The sequence below is a fragment of the Echeneis naucrates genome, chromosome 22, assembly GCF_900963305.1.
Source record: "Echeneis naucrates chromosome 22, fEcheNa1.1, whole genome shotgun sequence".
Lineage (NCBI taxonomy): Eukaryota > Metazoa > Chordata > Actinopteri > Carangiformes > Echeneidae > Echeneis > Echeneis naucrates.
Genome location: NC_042532.1, coordinates 6,981,719 through 6,997,160, shown reverse-complemented (window position 1 = coordinate 6,997,160; position 15,442 = coordinate 6,981,719). Strand labels below are relative to the sequence as shown.

Below are 15,442 nucleotides of genomic sequence, written 5' to 3'. Positions count from 1 at the left end.
CTGTTTCGTATGCAATATGAGGTTGTTGAGGTTTGGCCAATCATCATACAGGTTGAACTAGAAAAATTGAGTCATACATCACTTGAACAACATCTGGGCATGCTGCTAGTTAGCTGTTATGAGACATGCACATAAGCCCTTAAAGATACCAGCAGCTGGCCTGAAAACATTGGATGGTGACCATGTTGCTTTGTAAACTTATTTGTCCTGTCAGATTTTTGTTGTTTGTGAAATTACTAAATTTGTTCACACTTAATTATTTCATGTTTGTGTGAAGAAACTATTGAAATGAATCTCTGTTACAACTGGGAAAAATGTGACTACAACATAATGATTTCACCTTATCTACTGGGTGGAGGCTCAGAGCCTGCCTGCTGCAAATCCAAAACAAAGAAGGAATGTATTTACAGCAGTGCAGTGTAATTACTACACAACGAGCATCTTCTCCTCTTCATAGTGAGAAAAAAATCATCACCGGGCGAGTGAAGATTACAGATTTGCATTCTTAGGAAGTGCCACAGAAATGACACTTCTTCTGACAAAAACATGAAAAAGAATGTATCAGACATGCACAGGCCCGCTGTGGAAATTGGCACCCCGAAAGTGGTTGATTGTTTGCACTACATTGTTATCAGTATGTGTATGCAGTGTGACTTTCTGTGCATTTGCAAGCATGTGTAAACAGTACCTAACCCATTGCTTTCATAGCTCAGATTCCTCTGGTTGTCCTTGTTTACAAATACATAGATTCCCCTCAGCTTGTCTTCCTCCATCTTGAGATGAAGCTAAAAGAATGCTGAGGTTTAGATAGAGAAGGCATTTAACTAGAAGTTGACGCCAGTGAGTTCAAGTTTTCACGGCTAGGCAAATTGCCTCACATTTTTCTCCGGGTCCGTTTGAGGTAAGAATTCATGCAGGAGTGTCTTTGGTGCTCTTTGTTTCCTTCATCGTCCTCTCATCCATGCGTCTGTGTCTTCCTCCTCTTTTTAACTTTGTCTGAAGCTCGTTCTCTCTGATTCTGTCTCATTTCTGTGGAGAGCGACAGTATTTGAGCTGGAGCTCACGGGACTCAGATAAAAACAAACAAACAAAAAATGTGCATGTAGGCGCAAAGTTCGAAATATACAAGGACAATATGAAACGCTGACTTCTCTGCATCTGCTGCATTGGCCTGGATTGAAGTCAGGGGCTGGAGAGGAGAAAATAAGAACACCAGAGTGACCACATTGGAAAGTCATCGATCGTTGGTGCTGAATGGGTCAGTGCCGATCAAACTATGTGCACTTTCTTTCAAAACCTTTGCCTTCGTCCACACTACGACATTCAGGTGAGCATTTTAGCAAACAATCCATCCACACCACTACACTTGAAAGTGCATACACACAGTACATGATCATGGACAGCGGGCAAGCATGAGCCAGTGTAAACAGGAAACTGAATGTGTACTCCCAACTGTTGTATTCTGTCATTTAGCTTCAGAAAATACTGCTTGCGCGGAAAGCAACGGCAGTTAACACAGCAGCTCCTAGCAGACAACAAAGTTGGTAGCACTTGTATTTCATTACTCATGATAATTTCCACTGGTAGTGGAGGCCGATAAGACACATTCAGCGAGCAGCTGCGTCATTGTTTCCAAAGGTCGAGTTCTGAAAAATGGGGCAGACAATGTTTCCAGTTTATTTTCTGGGCATGAAAATTCCAGAGTTACGTGGCAAAAACAAAGAGAGAGAGAAAGAGAGACAGACTGAGGTGCGTTTTAAAGCAAGAATGCTGTTTTGTGAATGTAACCTTTGCACTGCACATAGACAGCATCTGTGCTGAGAGGAAAATGTGATAATAAACATGATCTGGCACATACACAAAATGATTTCTGCAGTGTCAGTGAAAATGCCCAAACTGCTGAAATAATCCAATACCTCTGTGGGGCCTTAGTTTAATTCTCAGCTAAGAGCCTTGAAGCTATGTAGTCCACAATACGAACACATAGCAAGCAATGACCCAACATGCTCCGCAGCTTCGAGCTCAGATGTTTTGTTTATAACAGGTTTGTCCTCCATGCTGATCCCTGTGTGTTCCTGAGCATGGAGTCTTTTTTGAAAGCCAAGATGAGGCTTACAGCAAAGCCTGAGGGAGACTTTTGAAGAAGAGGGCAATGGTGGAGGACCATGTCAGGGCTTATTAAAAGGATCACGTTCTTTTCTGAAGAGGGGGGTCAGCTACTTCCTGTGGCCATGTGGTAAGCACCAGGCCCTCTAAAGACAAGACCAGACAGATGGACCCAACAGAGCTCAGGGAAATGAGCATTTCCTCTGAAACTGAAGCAGCTTCTCTGCTTACACATTTCATTTCTTTGGTTTCACTTCTTTATTCTTACACAAATATCTGTTCAGCTTTTCCTCCTTGTTTAGTGTTTTCTGCATCACATACTTGCGTCCAAACCTGCCCTTCTTCGCCTTCTTCTGCTCCTCTCACCCTTACATATATTTCTTTCTGAAACTCACGCCCCATTTCTTTTGAACCCACGTTCATCTCATGTATATACTCAAGCTCCGCTGACATACAGAGTTCCCTCACGGCTCTGACAAAATATAGCCCTGTTTCCCTAAGCTCGCCAAGATGAGACATTTGAGGGACAGAGGTGTCAGATCTCTGACTATGAACATCTGGACAGTGTTAGTGCAGTCAGCGCAAATCAGATTCCTCTAACCGTCATTGGCAGGAGTTCAGGGATCAGCAGAGGGAGATCATGGCTTGGGACAAGTGGAGCAAAAAAAAAAAACAAAAAACGGAGAGAGTCCCAGTGAGGTGAGGAAAGAAGCAAAAAAGGTTGCTGGCTTGTGTCTCAGAGATTTAAACCGACGTGCTGGTGGCTTGAATCTTTATAACTCGCTCTGATTTTTTGCTCATGGACACAGCCAGAGAGATTAGAGAGGAAACACTTCTACAGTGAGAAAATGGGGCCCACTTCAAAACAGCAAATGAAATCCTAATGCAGGAGATGTATGATCATGTATCATGGAGGAAAAGGGAGAAGTTCACGGTCGCAGTGCATATGTGTGTGTGTATGTGAGAGAGAGACCGCTATTAGTGAGCCTGTTGAATGGCTGAACGTGAGAGTGAGCCATTTGTAATGGTAACCTTTGACACTCTCAGTTCAAGGCTGTCGTAACTACGTTTCCTCTCCCCTGGGTAACTGTGTGTGTATGTGCATGAGTGCGTGTTTGTGTGTGCACATGTGCAGTCACAGAGGGGAATCAGACGTATTTCCTGGTGCAGTCTCCCCAAGGCCCAGAGTAGTGTCTGACTGGGAAAATAACGATAATGCAGGAGCAATGAGGTCAGACTCGCTCTCTCTCTCCCAGCCTCGACTGACTGACCCAGATTGGTGTAACGGCGAAAGCAGATTTGGGTTCCAACCCCAACACCCACCACCGACCCCCATGGACAGAGCGTGGCCCCCAGCCCTGCATATGAGCAACACGCTCCTTCTACTCATGCTGCCTAACGGTATATCATTGTGACTCTGTCACTGAAAACTACAAGGAGCCGTAACCACAGATGACAGCTATGCATGCTGCTACTGTACGCCTTTCTTGTCAGCTCTACAATAAATAAAATTTTAACTTGTGCTGTCAGTATTTACCTTATACTGTATTTTCAGTAGTCCGAAGAATAAGATAAAGAAAAAATATATAGTGTGTATTATATATAGCTTGTTTATGTTCTTTTGTCTCACCTCCTACATGTTTTTTTCTCAATACAGACCAAAACAAGCTTGAAAGGAAGAGGAGCAGACGAAAGAAGAATCAAGACAGGGGAAGGATGTGAAGGACAGGATGAAGTGAAGAAATATACTGGAGGGAAGCCTGTAAAAAAAGTATTTATACCTTCCCATTTAGCCGACTAAAGGACAGACAGGGAGAAAAACTAACAAGCATACAGCCAATATAGAGGCAGAGGAATAAAACCAGGTTGGGGGGGTTACAGATAACACAGAGAGCTATTATTTTTTCAGACATTTCACACACTAGTACACTTTATTGCACTGAATCTACACTTGCTTAAGGAAAAGCCTGAGCTATAACCGATGTAATTCATGCTTTATGGACCAAATACTGACTAAAACCAGTGATTACTGACTGGATTCTTGCTGCTGCTTGCAGCAAGTTTTTGCAAATATGTTCCCCTAAATGGGCAGTGCTATAAGTTTATTCCTCTTAAATAACCTCAATGGCACAAAATGTGTCAAAATATAATTTAAACTACAAACAAGGACCTACTGTGGTGTCTACACCCTACTGCGGTGTAGACATTTTAGGAGCCAGCCCTAAGAGTTAAATAAAAAAATGTTTTTCTCACGATTTCCACATTTCATATTCTGCTTGGACCATTTAATTTAATGCTATCGTGCTGAGCAATATTGGTTATTAGGCAGATAAAAAAAAGTACAGTGACATTAGTGACAGTGGAAGCATATCAGAAACACTTGCTTTTAAACAATAGAGGCCATTAGTAGTCACAGACTGTTTTTTTTTTTTTTTTTGATGGGGGAGGGGGGTTATTTTGCAGCTATGAAACTGCGTCCAATTCAGCAATGGTTGTCATCAGAAGAAATATGCTGCTATGTTGTTTAAATAGAATAATTATAAAAGTAATAATTAGCTGTGACATTAGACTAGTACAAGTTGTTTACCTAATGGAAGGGCTATAAATCAAATAACATTTTCAGAAATCTGCAGTAACCTGACAGCATGTGTATTAAATTATGTTTGTTTGAGGGTTTTTTTTTTTTGTTGTTGTTTTTTTTTTTTACTTTTTTGGTTTTGATGACTAATATAATCAGTGATCACAGATAGGAAAAAGAGTTTACTTCTTCTTATGCAGAAATACTCAACCATGTCCATGAATTTCCACATTGTTACTTTTTTTTTTTTTTTCATGTGTTCCCTCAGGAATTTCTCTCAGCTTTGCTTTTGGAGGCCAAAATGGAGAGCAACAAAGAAACAATGCTGTTTCAATGTACCTCCATTAGAGTGGATGTGGTCTTAGTAGAGCACAGAGGGCAGGGAGGGTCAAACTATCACCTTTCTGCCTCTCACTTCTCCAACAGCCACAGCCACACATCACAAAAAAACTACCATAAAAATGCCTTTGCTACTTACTACACACACTTTTGCTTTCTCAGTCACACACACACAGACCTGCAGCAAACCAAGCGGGAGTTCAAACAATGTTTCTTAGGAATCACCAAACGTTAGCTCTTTTCTAACTGGAGGCTCTTTCCAACTTTCTTTCTCTGTAATCTAGGAGAATTTTTTGTGAGCTCCCACAATTCACCAAGGGACACTTGTGATGGGTCGGATTAATGTAGACATACTGTGTGGCACTCTGTGTTGGCACAAGGCACTTAACCTACTTCCATGAAAGCATTAAGACCCAGTCATGTTAAGAGTCTAAGCCACAGGCCAGGAAAACATCAAGCATTTGATTTGATGGACTTGCCTGATGAAATTCAGCACTTCCATCGGAGCAGTAACATAATCGTAACAGTGTTTTCATAAATGGAAAATCACAAGGTGTGATAAGACTTGACTGATGAGAAAAGGCCAATTGTAATGACCCATGAACTTAGCAGGGAGTGATAATCAGCTTAGAAGTTTCCAACAGCTCCTGAGAGCTGTATGGTAAAACCACGATGCATTATAAAATAAAGAGCTCAAGGCATCCCCTAACAGAGTAATGTTATTGAGTTATCCTATAACAGGCTCAGCCAAATCCGCCTGCTGCACTTTGCTTAATGTACAACAGCTGGTGGCAGCTGGGACCTGTGGCAGCCATGATGGATGTGATGTCACTTGTCAATGCCCGCCCATCCTGACCTCCCATGATTTCTCATGTATGGCTTGCTCCAGCCGGGTGGTGAGTGGAAAGGAGATTGTGCAAAATCGCATTACCTTGAAAGCTGCTTCTTTTTCACCGAGAAGATGCAGAGTAGCTGTCAGATGATTGTCATTCCGCTTTTGCTGAACTTCATCATCTGTCTTATGTTTCACTCATGCTCTTTGCACTCTCATCTCCCCCCTTTTCTGTTGAAACCAATTTTATATTAGGAGTGTATCCTATATGTTGCACAGTGAAAAGTAGGTATTTGGTGATCCTGGTTGTAATAACAGGGCAACTTTAAAAAACTTTCTTAATCCTTACTATACTTAAAACATTGCCGTTTAATTGCTCTAACTGTAGAGGATCTTTTTTTTTCTGCCAGTGAACAAGATTTGAACAAGCTTGTGGATGAGATTTCCACTTGACTAAAGCCTCAACCATAGCCAAGAAGTTGTAGCACACCCACTGCGCAGCACCATTTCTCAGGGCAGATTGAAGACCACTATTTGAAAATGATGAGACAGTTAGGGCTAGCTGGTTAGCATGCCGAAAGAAAAGAAGTGAAATAGAGAAAAATCAACATTAGTTTAGAATAGTTTTCTACCACTGGAGGCTCTTGGCAAGAAAAGGAATTCATTTTCATCCTGAACTCAATAAAGTGTCTTTTGGATTGGTAAGCTGTTCATAGCAATTTTGGAGAAATAGTCCGTTTAACCACAGAAGCCGTGAACAGAGAAATGTGTCTGAGAAATGTTGCCATTGTATGTGAGGTTGTCCAGTTAATGAGTCTAGAATTTAAGCTAATCAAAAAAACAGCAAACTTGTTGAATTTGTCTTCAAACACCTGACTGTTTAATCAAAGCATTCTCAGTGTCAGTGCAATGGGGTAATGGGTTTTACATTCTCACCCTCCACAGACAGAAACCAGACGTGAGGTTGTGCAGGTTGAAACTCTTTCATTCATGTGATCCCCACGCCAAATGAATTCCATCACTGTTGTCATGGCAGTGTCATGGCAACCACTTAGACCCCTGTCACTGATGCTGCCACTCAGTCAACAGGGAAAATAAGACGCAGACATAGAGTGAGAGAAAAGCAATGTAAGGGCAGGGGGAGGGGGGTAAGACGTGAGGTTTGAAATGACTAGATTTGCAGTGGAGGACAAGATAGAGCAAAAATATTTCATTGGATGTGACCACTGAAACATTTTCATAAAGTAGAGAAGCTATGAGCACTGGCTGAAATGACCACCACCACCACCACCACCCTCCTGCAGGGATGCTGGAAAAGAGCTGGGATGCACAGCAGGTACATGGTTTATTAATGATCATGACTCTATTTTGGGACTCCATGTGAGGAAGTGTCGCCTGAGAAGGGGAAAAAAAAAATGAACAGCAGACATAATTAATCTTTACAAAGTCACAGGCAAATATGCCACTTTTTTCACTTTTCATCTGTGTTAAGGCAGAGAAAAATAAACATACAGAAGATCTGCAAATATTATCATCATATAACCACATGTTGAGTTTCATCACTCTGGCACTCTTTCCTTACTCGTTCAGTCTCATACAGTCAAACATAAACTGAACCCTTCTTCCTCCATCTGTTTCCCTCTTTCTGTTTTGGTTTTTGGTTCACCTATTACGAACAGACACACATGGGTACACACACACACAGTAGAACAGATATGCATATTTCACTCTGACCCGACACAAGCAGACCACTCTACCCTCCCTTCAGACTGGGAGGTACAAGACTAATCCATTTGCACAGCAGCTGAAGGGAGAGAGGAGCGACCAGAGGGACCAACGTGGACAGAAAGAGAGAAGGAGCACTGTTGGCTTTAATTTTACTGAGACAATAATATATATTGATGGCAGTTACAATGACAGTTAAAGTGTGCAGTGTAAAATGACGGAGACAGGGACCCGTGGGCATCATCGCACAGTCTGCTCATCACATGTTTCTTATGAACAATTACATCGTTAACACACTCTGACGACTAAACTATTTTAGCAACAAGACAATGTGACTTATTTGTGTGTGCAAAGGCATGCAAGGCTGATTACTCTTTGATATATCAGTGGATGATGAGTGACATTCAATGATGCAAGCTGATGAAAAAGGGAAGGGAAAGCGCTCCCCATCTGCAGAGAGCACACCAGTGCTGATCCGAGCTGTCTTAATCTACACTGGGTAGTAGCTGAGTCTATGGGAGGTGTGTAAACAACTAGAAAAAGAGATAAGAGACTATCTGTGACAGTGGATTGAGTTAGATACGCTGATATGGAAAACCAGTCAGCCTGTTTGCAAACCTCAGCAGTATTACAAACACGAGGCAGTCAAACATGTCGCCCGTTTGAAATCCAACAACTCCTGGACTGGCTTTCGTCGCTGTTTTGTGTTGACTTCCTATGCAGTTTCTAGAGGGGCCCAGGCCAAAGTAAAGATAAGTATCTTTCCATTACAGTGCACTCCTCTCAATCTGTTATCCCCATCTGAAAGGTGCTTCTTCCTATTGATTTCCCCCACCTGCCAAAAGCTTGGTGAACAGCTGCCTGGTTGGACAGCCACATTACTTAACCTGGACACTTAGCAGATATCAATAATCAGCTGTTTTCCTCTTCTCTATTCGCAATAACAAGGCCATACATCAGGTCCAAAAGTCACCAGATTACTGCCAAACAGCTTGAGGCGCTATACTCCCTCAGCCCTTATAAAGTGATTCAGTCTGTGGCTGGACAAAGGAAGCAGCAAAATGGGTCTATAGGCTGAGACATTATAAGCATGCCCAGCAATGACAGTTACTGCTTTTCTGAGTCCTATTTGAATGCTGAATTCAAAATATTTGAGCCATGAATGCTGAGGCTTTCAGTTCATTAACCTTTATTTTTGCCTATACTCAAACCATTACCGCCCTAGAGCAACCTCCTGTTAGACCATGAGACAGCACCTTGGGAGCTCACACACATAAGACAAGCCATTGATCAAACTGAAAACTGTGTCCTTGAACAGCCTGAGTGAGTGCAGGGATGGTTGACCGGTGTACACGCAGGTGTGTAGTGACTTGTTGTGTTAACTCAGAGTGAAGCAGGACCCTCTTAAGGTTTGATGTTTGTTTGATGATAGCACAGGAGCCGAGATAAAGCCAGTCAAAGTGTTTGGCTGCTGCTGGTCATTAATTACACAGGATCACCCTGACCTTGAGGAGCCCGGGGTCACTCAGCCCATTAGCAGACAACGTGCCTCCACCAAGGCAACTTTTCCATGACGTCCCCATAAATCTCCTTTAAAGAAACCTCGAAATGCTCTGCAGAGAGAACAAAACCAGGCAGCACAGTTCAGGAAAAGACAGCATCCTTTAAAAACATTTTACTACCAACATATCTTCCAAATCCTACAATAAAAGCTTCTGAGAATTGTGGAAACTTTTCAAAGTCTGTCCACATTTAGACTCCTGGAAGGTAAGAGTATAATCTTTTTGGGGGCCTCCATGCAGAAAATCGGACACCATGGAATTTTTTTTGAGAAGGATCCACTTTTGGGCAAATTCTTAAGCAAGTGAAAGGAGAGCTGCCCCATATCTAGTCGCATTAACATCCATCATATTCTGCAGGAAGAAATCGTGAGCTCAAATAGCCTCGGTAGTTCAACAGTCTTTGCTTACCAGAATGCAACCACCACTCTCCCTGAGGGCACCCTGCTCCAGAAATAAGGCCACAATGGACAGTGATCAAATTGCTCCTGTTGTGGATCACTCCAGCCATCACCCAGTGACACAGGGTATGCGCTTATGTTACACGTCTATAGACAAGTCCCTGAGTGATATCAATAAAGAACTGACAATCTTATCAAATGATAATGATATATATGATATATAATGATACATATATATATATATATATTCATTGGGTTCAAGCAGATTATCTCCTGCACTGTCCTGAATGGAGGCTGATCGGCTTACATGTTGGGTATTGGAGGATGTCATGGAAGTCCACTGGGAGCACCTGATCATATGGCGCTCAACCCCTTGCACCAGCCAATGCCCTTGGCCCCAATACCTCCTGTCAACCCATGTTCTGCCTGATGGCGAGAGCTCCATTGCGGGTTGATGCTTAAAATCTTCTCACTGCTTTCCAATTGTTCAGTCCCAGCTCATCAGCGACCCATGATAACCTTGTTAGTAAGCCCAAGGGGGAAGACACACAAAAGCGGCATCTCCCTTTGGAACTCACAAATGACCAAGACTTCCCTCAGCTGTTGTTAGAGCAGGCGTCTTCCATTTTGTACTTGTCAGCAAGACATATATTCATCCCAATTTTTTGTTTGTCTTTGGCTCTGATAAACGGTGAATGAACAGAAGAATAATATGGGGAAGCTATAAATCTTTGCCCAACTTGACTGTGCTCATTTCTTGATGAGGAATCAACATAAATAACTGCCACCAACCCCCACACCCTTAGCTTGGTGCACCTTCCCGTCCTCTCTTACCGCCAATCAATCACCAGTCAATCTTTTTCAACCAGTGTGAAGCAGTAGCCGGAATGTTCCTGCCTAACCACTCCTAGGATGGCGGGAGGTTAATACAGACTCCACAGGGCTGGTTGGTCAAGCTAGAATAGATCAATGCTAGCTGTCTCAGCAGACCAATGGAGATGAGGTCAGTGCTGCACTGCAAACACGGTCAAGCAATTTAAATCAATTAAAGCTCTGATAGGGAAGTAGTAAGCATGCTGGCACACTTGGAAGAAAAGGCAAGCTGGACTGCCAGAAGTCTCACTAAGTGCAATACTACTGACAATGTGATGATAAAGTTGTGAAGCCTGGCTGGAGGTCAACACCAGCAAGCTGGGTGAGATTGCGACAAGCAGCGTCCTTTGTCTTTGTTGCCCTGTAGCCGTTAATCTAATCAGGAGAGAGAGAGATGTACACTATTACACCCTTGAGGCGAGAGACTCCTAACCGCATTTGCATGACTGACGTCTGAAGTTTTCAGGCAATCACCCAAACCCACAGATTCCGTTTAAAAAAAACGCTGTTTTCATGGAGCCATGTTTTGGTAAAGTAGAGGGCAAGATGGGTGAGTGGGGGCAAGAGATAGAAGGGGTACGTTTTAAATAGGTCACTCACAAACAAGCGCAACACACTGCAGTGATGGCCCACGACAACCCAGCTGCAATGGCAGATGGATAAAATGGAAAAGTGGAGCAAAAATGACAAGCAAATAATGAACCGAGCCAAAGCAGCGTGAAGTCGTCTCCATACCTCTGTGTATGTTCTTCTGCATTCACACAATTTGGTGTCATAAAATAAAAAATGAGCATTCAACAACAGGAGTGAACTGGCTGTCTCTTTTGGTGCGGAGTCAATGCATCTATTCCTCACATGGCTCATTAAAACACAATAGCCGAGTGTTGACTCCAGACATTTATTTATTTTCACTACAGGCCTTTTTCTGTTGTCTACCATGTCTGCCCCATCACACTGGAGTGTGTGAGTGTGTTGGTGGGAGGGGTCGGGTGCATTGTGAGAGCAGGGCCAGCTCTTGGTAAACACTCATGGTTTGACTTCTTGCCTCTGTGTTCGGAGAGAGAGCAAGAGAGAGAGAGGCTGGATTACACTCCGACAGCTGCGACGAGTGTGGATGCAGTGTAAGCTGCAGACATAAGAGCTAGACAGACACCACATGCACGCACACACACTGACTATGCACGTACTAATACACTCCCAACACACTTGCAGAAAAATTCAAACTTACTACAATGTTTCATGCTGCACACAAGTCAAACATTCTCTGAGAGCAAATTTGTGAGATTTCAGTCTTGGCTTTACTGCTTCCATACAGATCAACACTAAGATTAATATTCTGCAATTTTCAAATTATGTTCACTATTCATTTTCCAGTTAGTTTGACATGGTATAGGGAACAACAACATGACCTCAGTGACATTAAGCTCATTATGTCTAGACAGAACAAAATGCCATCCAACAGCCTATTCTTCTCTGTTCCACTCCTGGATGAGATTACAGTTGAATTAAGATTCGAGGGGCGTCTCTTCAATTGTTTATTTCAAGATGAGGCTGGATTGTTGATATCTGATGTCTGAGTCATGTATACAGGCTGGCTGATAACCCCTCGAAGCGCTCGCTCGCTCTCTCTGGTTCCCCCTCCTCCCAGCCCACGCTGGACCGCCCGCTGAGGCACAGCAGGGCTGCCAGGTCATACTTAACACTAACCACAGCCTCTCCACAAACCTCATCTCTCCCCATCCCCCATCCGCCTGCTCCCATCCCCCACCCCATCCTTAAATCTGCATTACAATGAAGATGGTGAGGGAGGAGGAGAACAAGGAGGGGGGCAGGGGTTTGGAGGAGCCGAGGAAGAGGAGAAAAATGTCGGGGGCTCAGAGAGAGTGAGGATCTCACAGACTGGCCAAAAAAAAAAGGTCTTGATGAGCAGATAACCCAGAAATGAGCTAATGAGCCCATGTGTGTGTGTGGAGCTTTGGTAGGGGTCAAATTCATTTGCATGCGGTTGCACGCAAGTGGCTGTTGTCATATGTTTGTCTTTGTGTGTACTAAACAAACAGCACTTATGCTGGCAGCTATTTCTGAGCAACAGGGTAGACGTCCATGTGGTGTTACAACCACTCAGGCTTTTTCTAAAATATGCAGGAATGCAAAGCTGTCATGAAATGTAGCCCATAATATTTTATTGGCTACTTTTAACATTGTGGAGCGTGTCAAGCAATCTGCCCCCCTTCTTCCAGACCATTAAACTGATTCCACAAAGGATAATTGATTTCCGTCTGTCACAGGGCATATGATGCTTTGTGATATTTGACAGAAACAGAATCGGATTTGAAAAATGGTGGTGATAATGTCATTGCTCCTCTTTTGAGATTGGCAGGCCCTTTAACTGTACTTCAACCCTTTTTGCACAGTACCACTACTTAACAAAGCACATTTTCCAAGGATTGTGAAGACTACAGCTACACAAATGTGTTATAGTTTGAAAATGCACAACCTTTTCCACAATTACACTGGCAAAAATGTTTCAAGTCCTTTTGAAACACTGCTTCAACACCGCATCTTTACTAGCAGCTTCTGTTTTACATTTTACATTTTAACTCTGCAACTGCATTTGTTGTGATTTTCTAGAAATTTAGGGCAGGCAATCAGTGTCATTTTAAACATGAAGATGTTACAAATGTGACATTAAGAAAGGATCGTAGGCAAATGCCTTTAAACATTGAAGCCTTTATACCTATCTGCAAGGAGAAACTAATTTACTATGTTGATAATCTTAATTTAGCATGTTGGCTACCACCTTTTCTCATGCATCAATCCAACATTTGTGAATTATTTATTAGAAATGATTTCATATGACTTCTAATATAAGTAGTCTATATAGAAGAGTGACTTTCCAGAAAACGGTGTCTTCCCTTCTAAGTATCTGCCCACACTACATGTGGCACAGGTGAACATCAAAACACGCTCAGAACTGCTCAGTCTGTTTGGTTTAACTTTCCGTTCTGTGTGTAAGGCTTGGTGTCTCTCCCATAGTGGTGTGTGTATGAGGGAAGAGGAGAGCAACTGCAAGGAAGCGTGGGAGGGATGAAGAGGGAGAGTGGAGGAGAAAGAGCAGAGCTGTGATAATGATGAATGAGATGATGGCACACTGACCTAGTAATGCTGCAGTGCCGTTGACAGTGGGAATGAGCTGCCCTACTACTGTACTGGCACATATACACACATGCACACACACGTTGGCTCTGCCGGGCCCCTGTCCACTCCCTCTATTTCACTCATCAAGACTTTCAGCACTTCTTAACCCCTCACCCTCTCCTTCTACTTGTCTCCCCATCTGTTTTATCTCTTGCCACCCTCTTACCTGGTCTGTGTGAATTGGAGTATAATGATTCGAGCCAGACTAAAGCAAGATGCTAGAAGCAAACACACTGAGAGGATGGGAGGGAGGGCATGAGCAGTCCATGAAAGTGAGACAAAGAATTTATGATGAGGAGGCAAAAATAGAGCCTGACAGGGAGGTGGTGAGGGGAAAGGTTAAAAGGAAACCACTCTTCATTTCCCTGTGGTCACAGAGGTTGAGAGTTGGAGTTGCATAAGTGGTGGGAGTTAGAGTCATCTCAAATAAACACGCTTGAGATGATAAGGAAAACAAAAACAATGGCAAAGCCACATCCTCTTTCATTCTCACCCTTGACTGGTTTCCCACCAAGTCACGTCCCACTGTATCATCAGCCGAAGATGTCGATAGAAGCTGTGGTAACCATAGTAACCAGCTCTGTGGCATGTCTGCACGCACACAGAATTGTCTGCCACCATGGAGGAGAGGAGAGTAGTGGGGGATGTGTGGGGAAGCCTACACGCATCAGCACGATAGCATGAATATTGTTGGTTCCCCCTATTTCCCTCCAGTCTTTACTTATTTTTAGAGAACATTCCATCAATGACTGAGTTCAAGCAACGCAAGCCTGCCTGTGCATTGGACATCCCAGCTAGCATCCCTTTCTTCAGAGCCTCTGCCAGAGCCTGACAGACAGCTACGTCTGCACAAGCCCCTGGCCAAGATGGCTGCCATGTGCAGCTTTGTTGGTCGCCTGCTGGTGAGGTCCTTTTAGCAGTCAATAAGCCAGTTGATCGAGTTCATTTGCATTACAAAAGGCTTTCTTTTAAGTCAGCGCACCCCCTATTCATGCCAGTGAAGAGGGCTGTGCACCTGATTCTCCTTGTAATTAGGTTCTTGGCAATGCAAATGCTCTATTTATGCCAGACTAAGTCAGACATATAAAATCAAATTTACATCTCAGCATACAAACAAAGCTTCTTCGCATTACCTGTATTGTTGCATTTGCATTTGTGGCACATTCAGAGGTGGCAAAAGTACTCATATTCTGTACTTAAGAAGTGTATCTAAGTAGAAGCAGATACATGTGTAAAAGAAGTACTGATTCAACTCCTTTACTCAAGTCAAAGTAAGAACGTGCAGGCTCTGAAATGTACTTTCAAAGTAAACAGTACAAATGAGTTTTTGCCGTTAATGAAACACAATACATCCTTTGATCATTTCTGCTACAGTACAACCACTGACGGCGGGGGGCTGGGAGGGCTTAAGCCCCCCCAAAAAAGTCTTAGCCCCCTCTAACCCCCCTCCCGTAGCAAAAATAAAAATACTGTAAGCAGCATCCACAATCAACTGCTGCGTTGCTATGCTGTTGCTAGGAAAGTTGTCAAATCTGTAACATATGTATCAAACCAATCAAATCACACATTATGAAAAAATGAGTGTGTGTGTCTATGTGTGACCGACAGACAGTTAAAATTCGTAACCCCCCCCCCCACCAGCTCCCCCAGTTTCTGGTGCCATTGCTGAGTACAAAGTTCTCGGTTCTCTCTCTACCGTCCCCTCACTCACTCGACTTCTTCCCGCAGTAACATGCCATCCCCCCACCTCTGGGGACGTTAAATGACATGTTTTTATTTGAAACTGTGTTCACACGATAGCTCAAACACTTGAAGCCCGACTTACTTTCCA

General features: G+C 43.2%; 1 long non-coding RNA gene across 1 annotated transcript; it reads left to right on the top strand.

The window, feature by feature from the left end:
• Positions 1-807: 807 nt before the first annotated feature.
• Positions 808-4,123, top strand: LOC115036324 (uncharacterized). The gene is made up of 3 exons (XR_003840378.1): positions 808-901; positions 3,363-3,507; positions 3,764-4,123. It is a non-coding gene; the product is annotated as an uncharacterized LOC115036324 (long non-coding RNA).
• Positions 4,124-15,442: the final 11,319 nt, after the last annotated feature.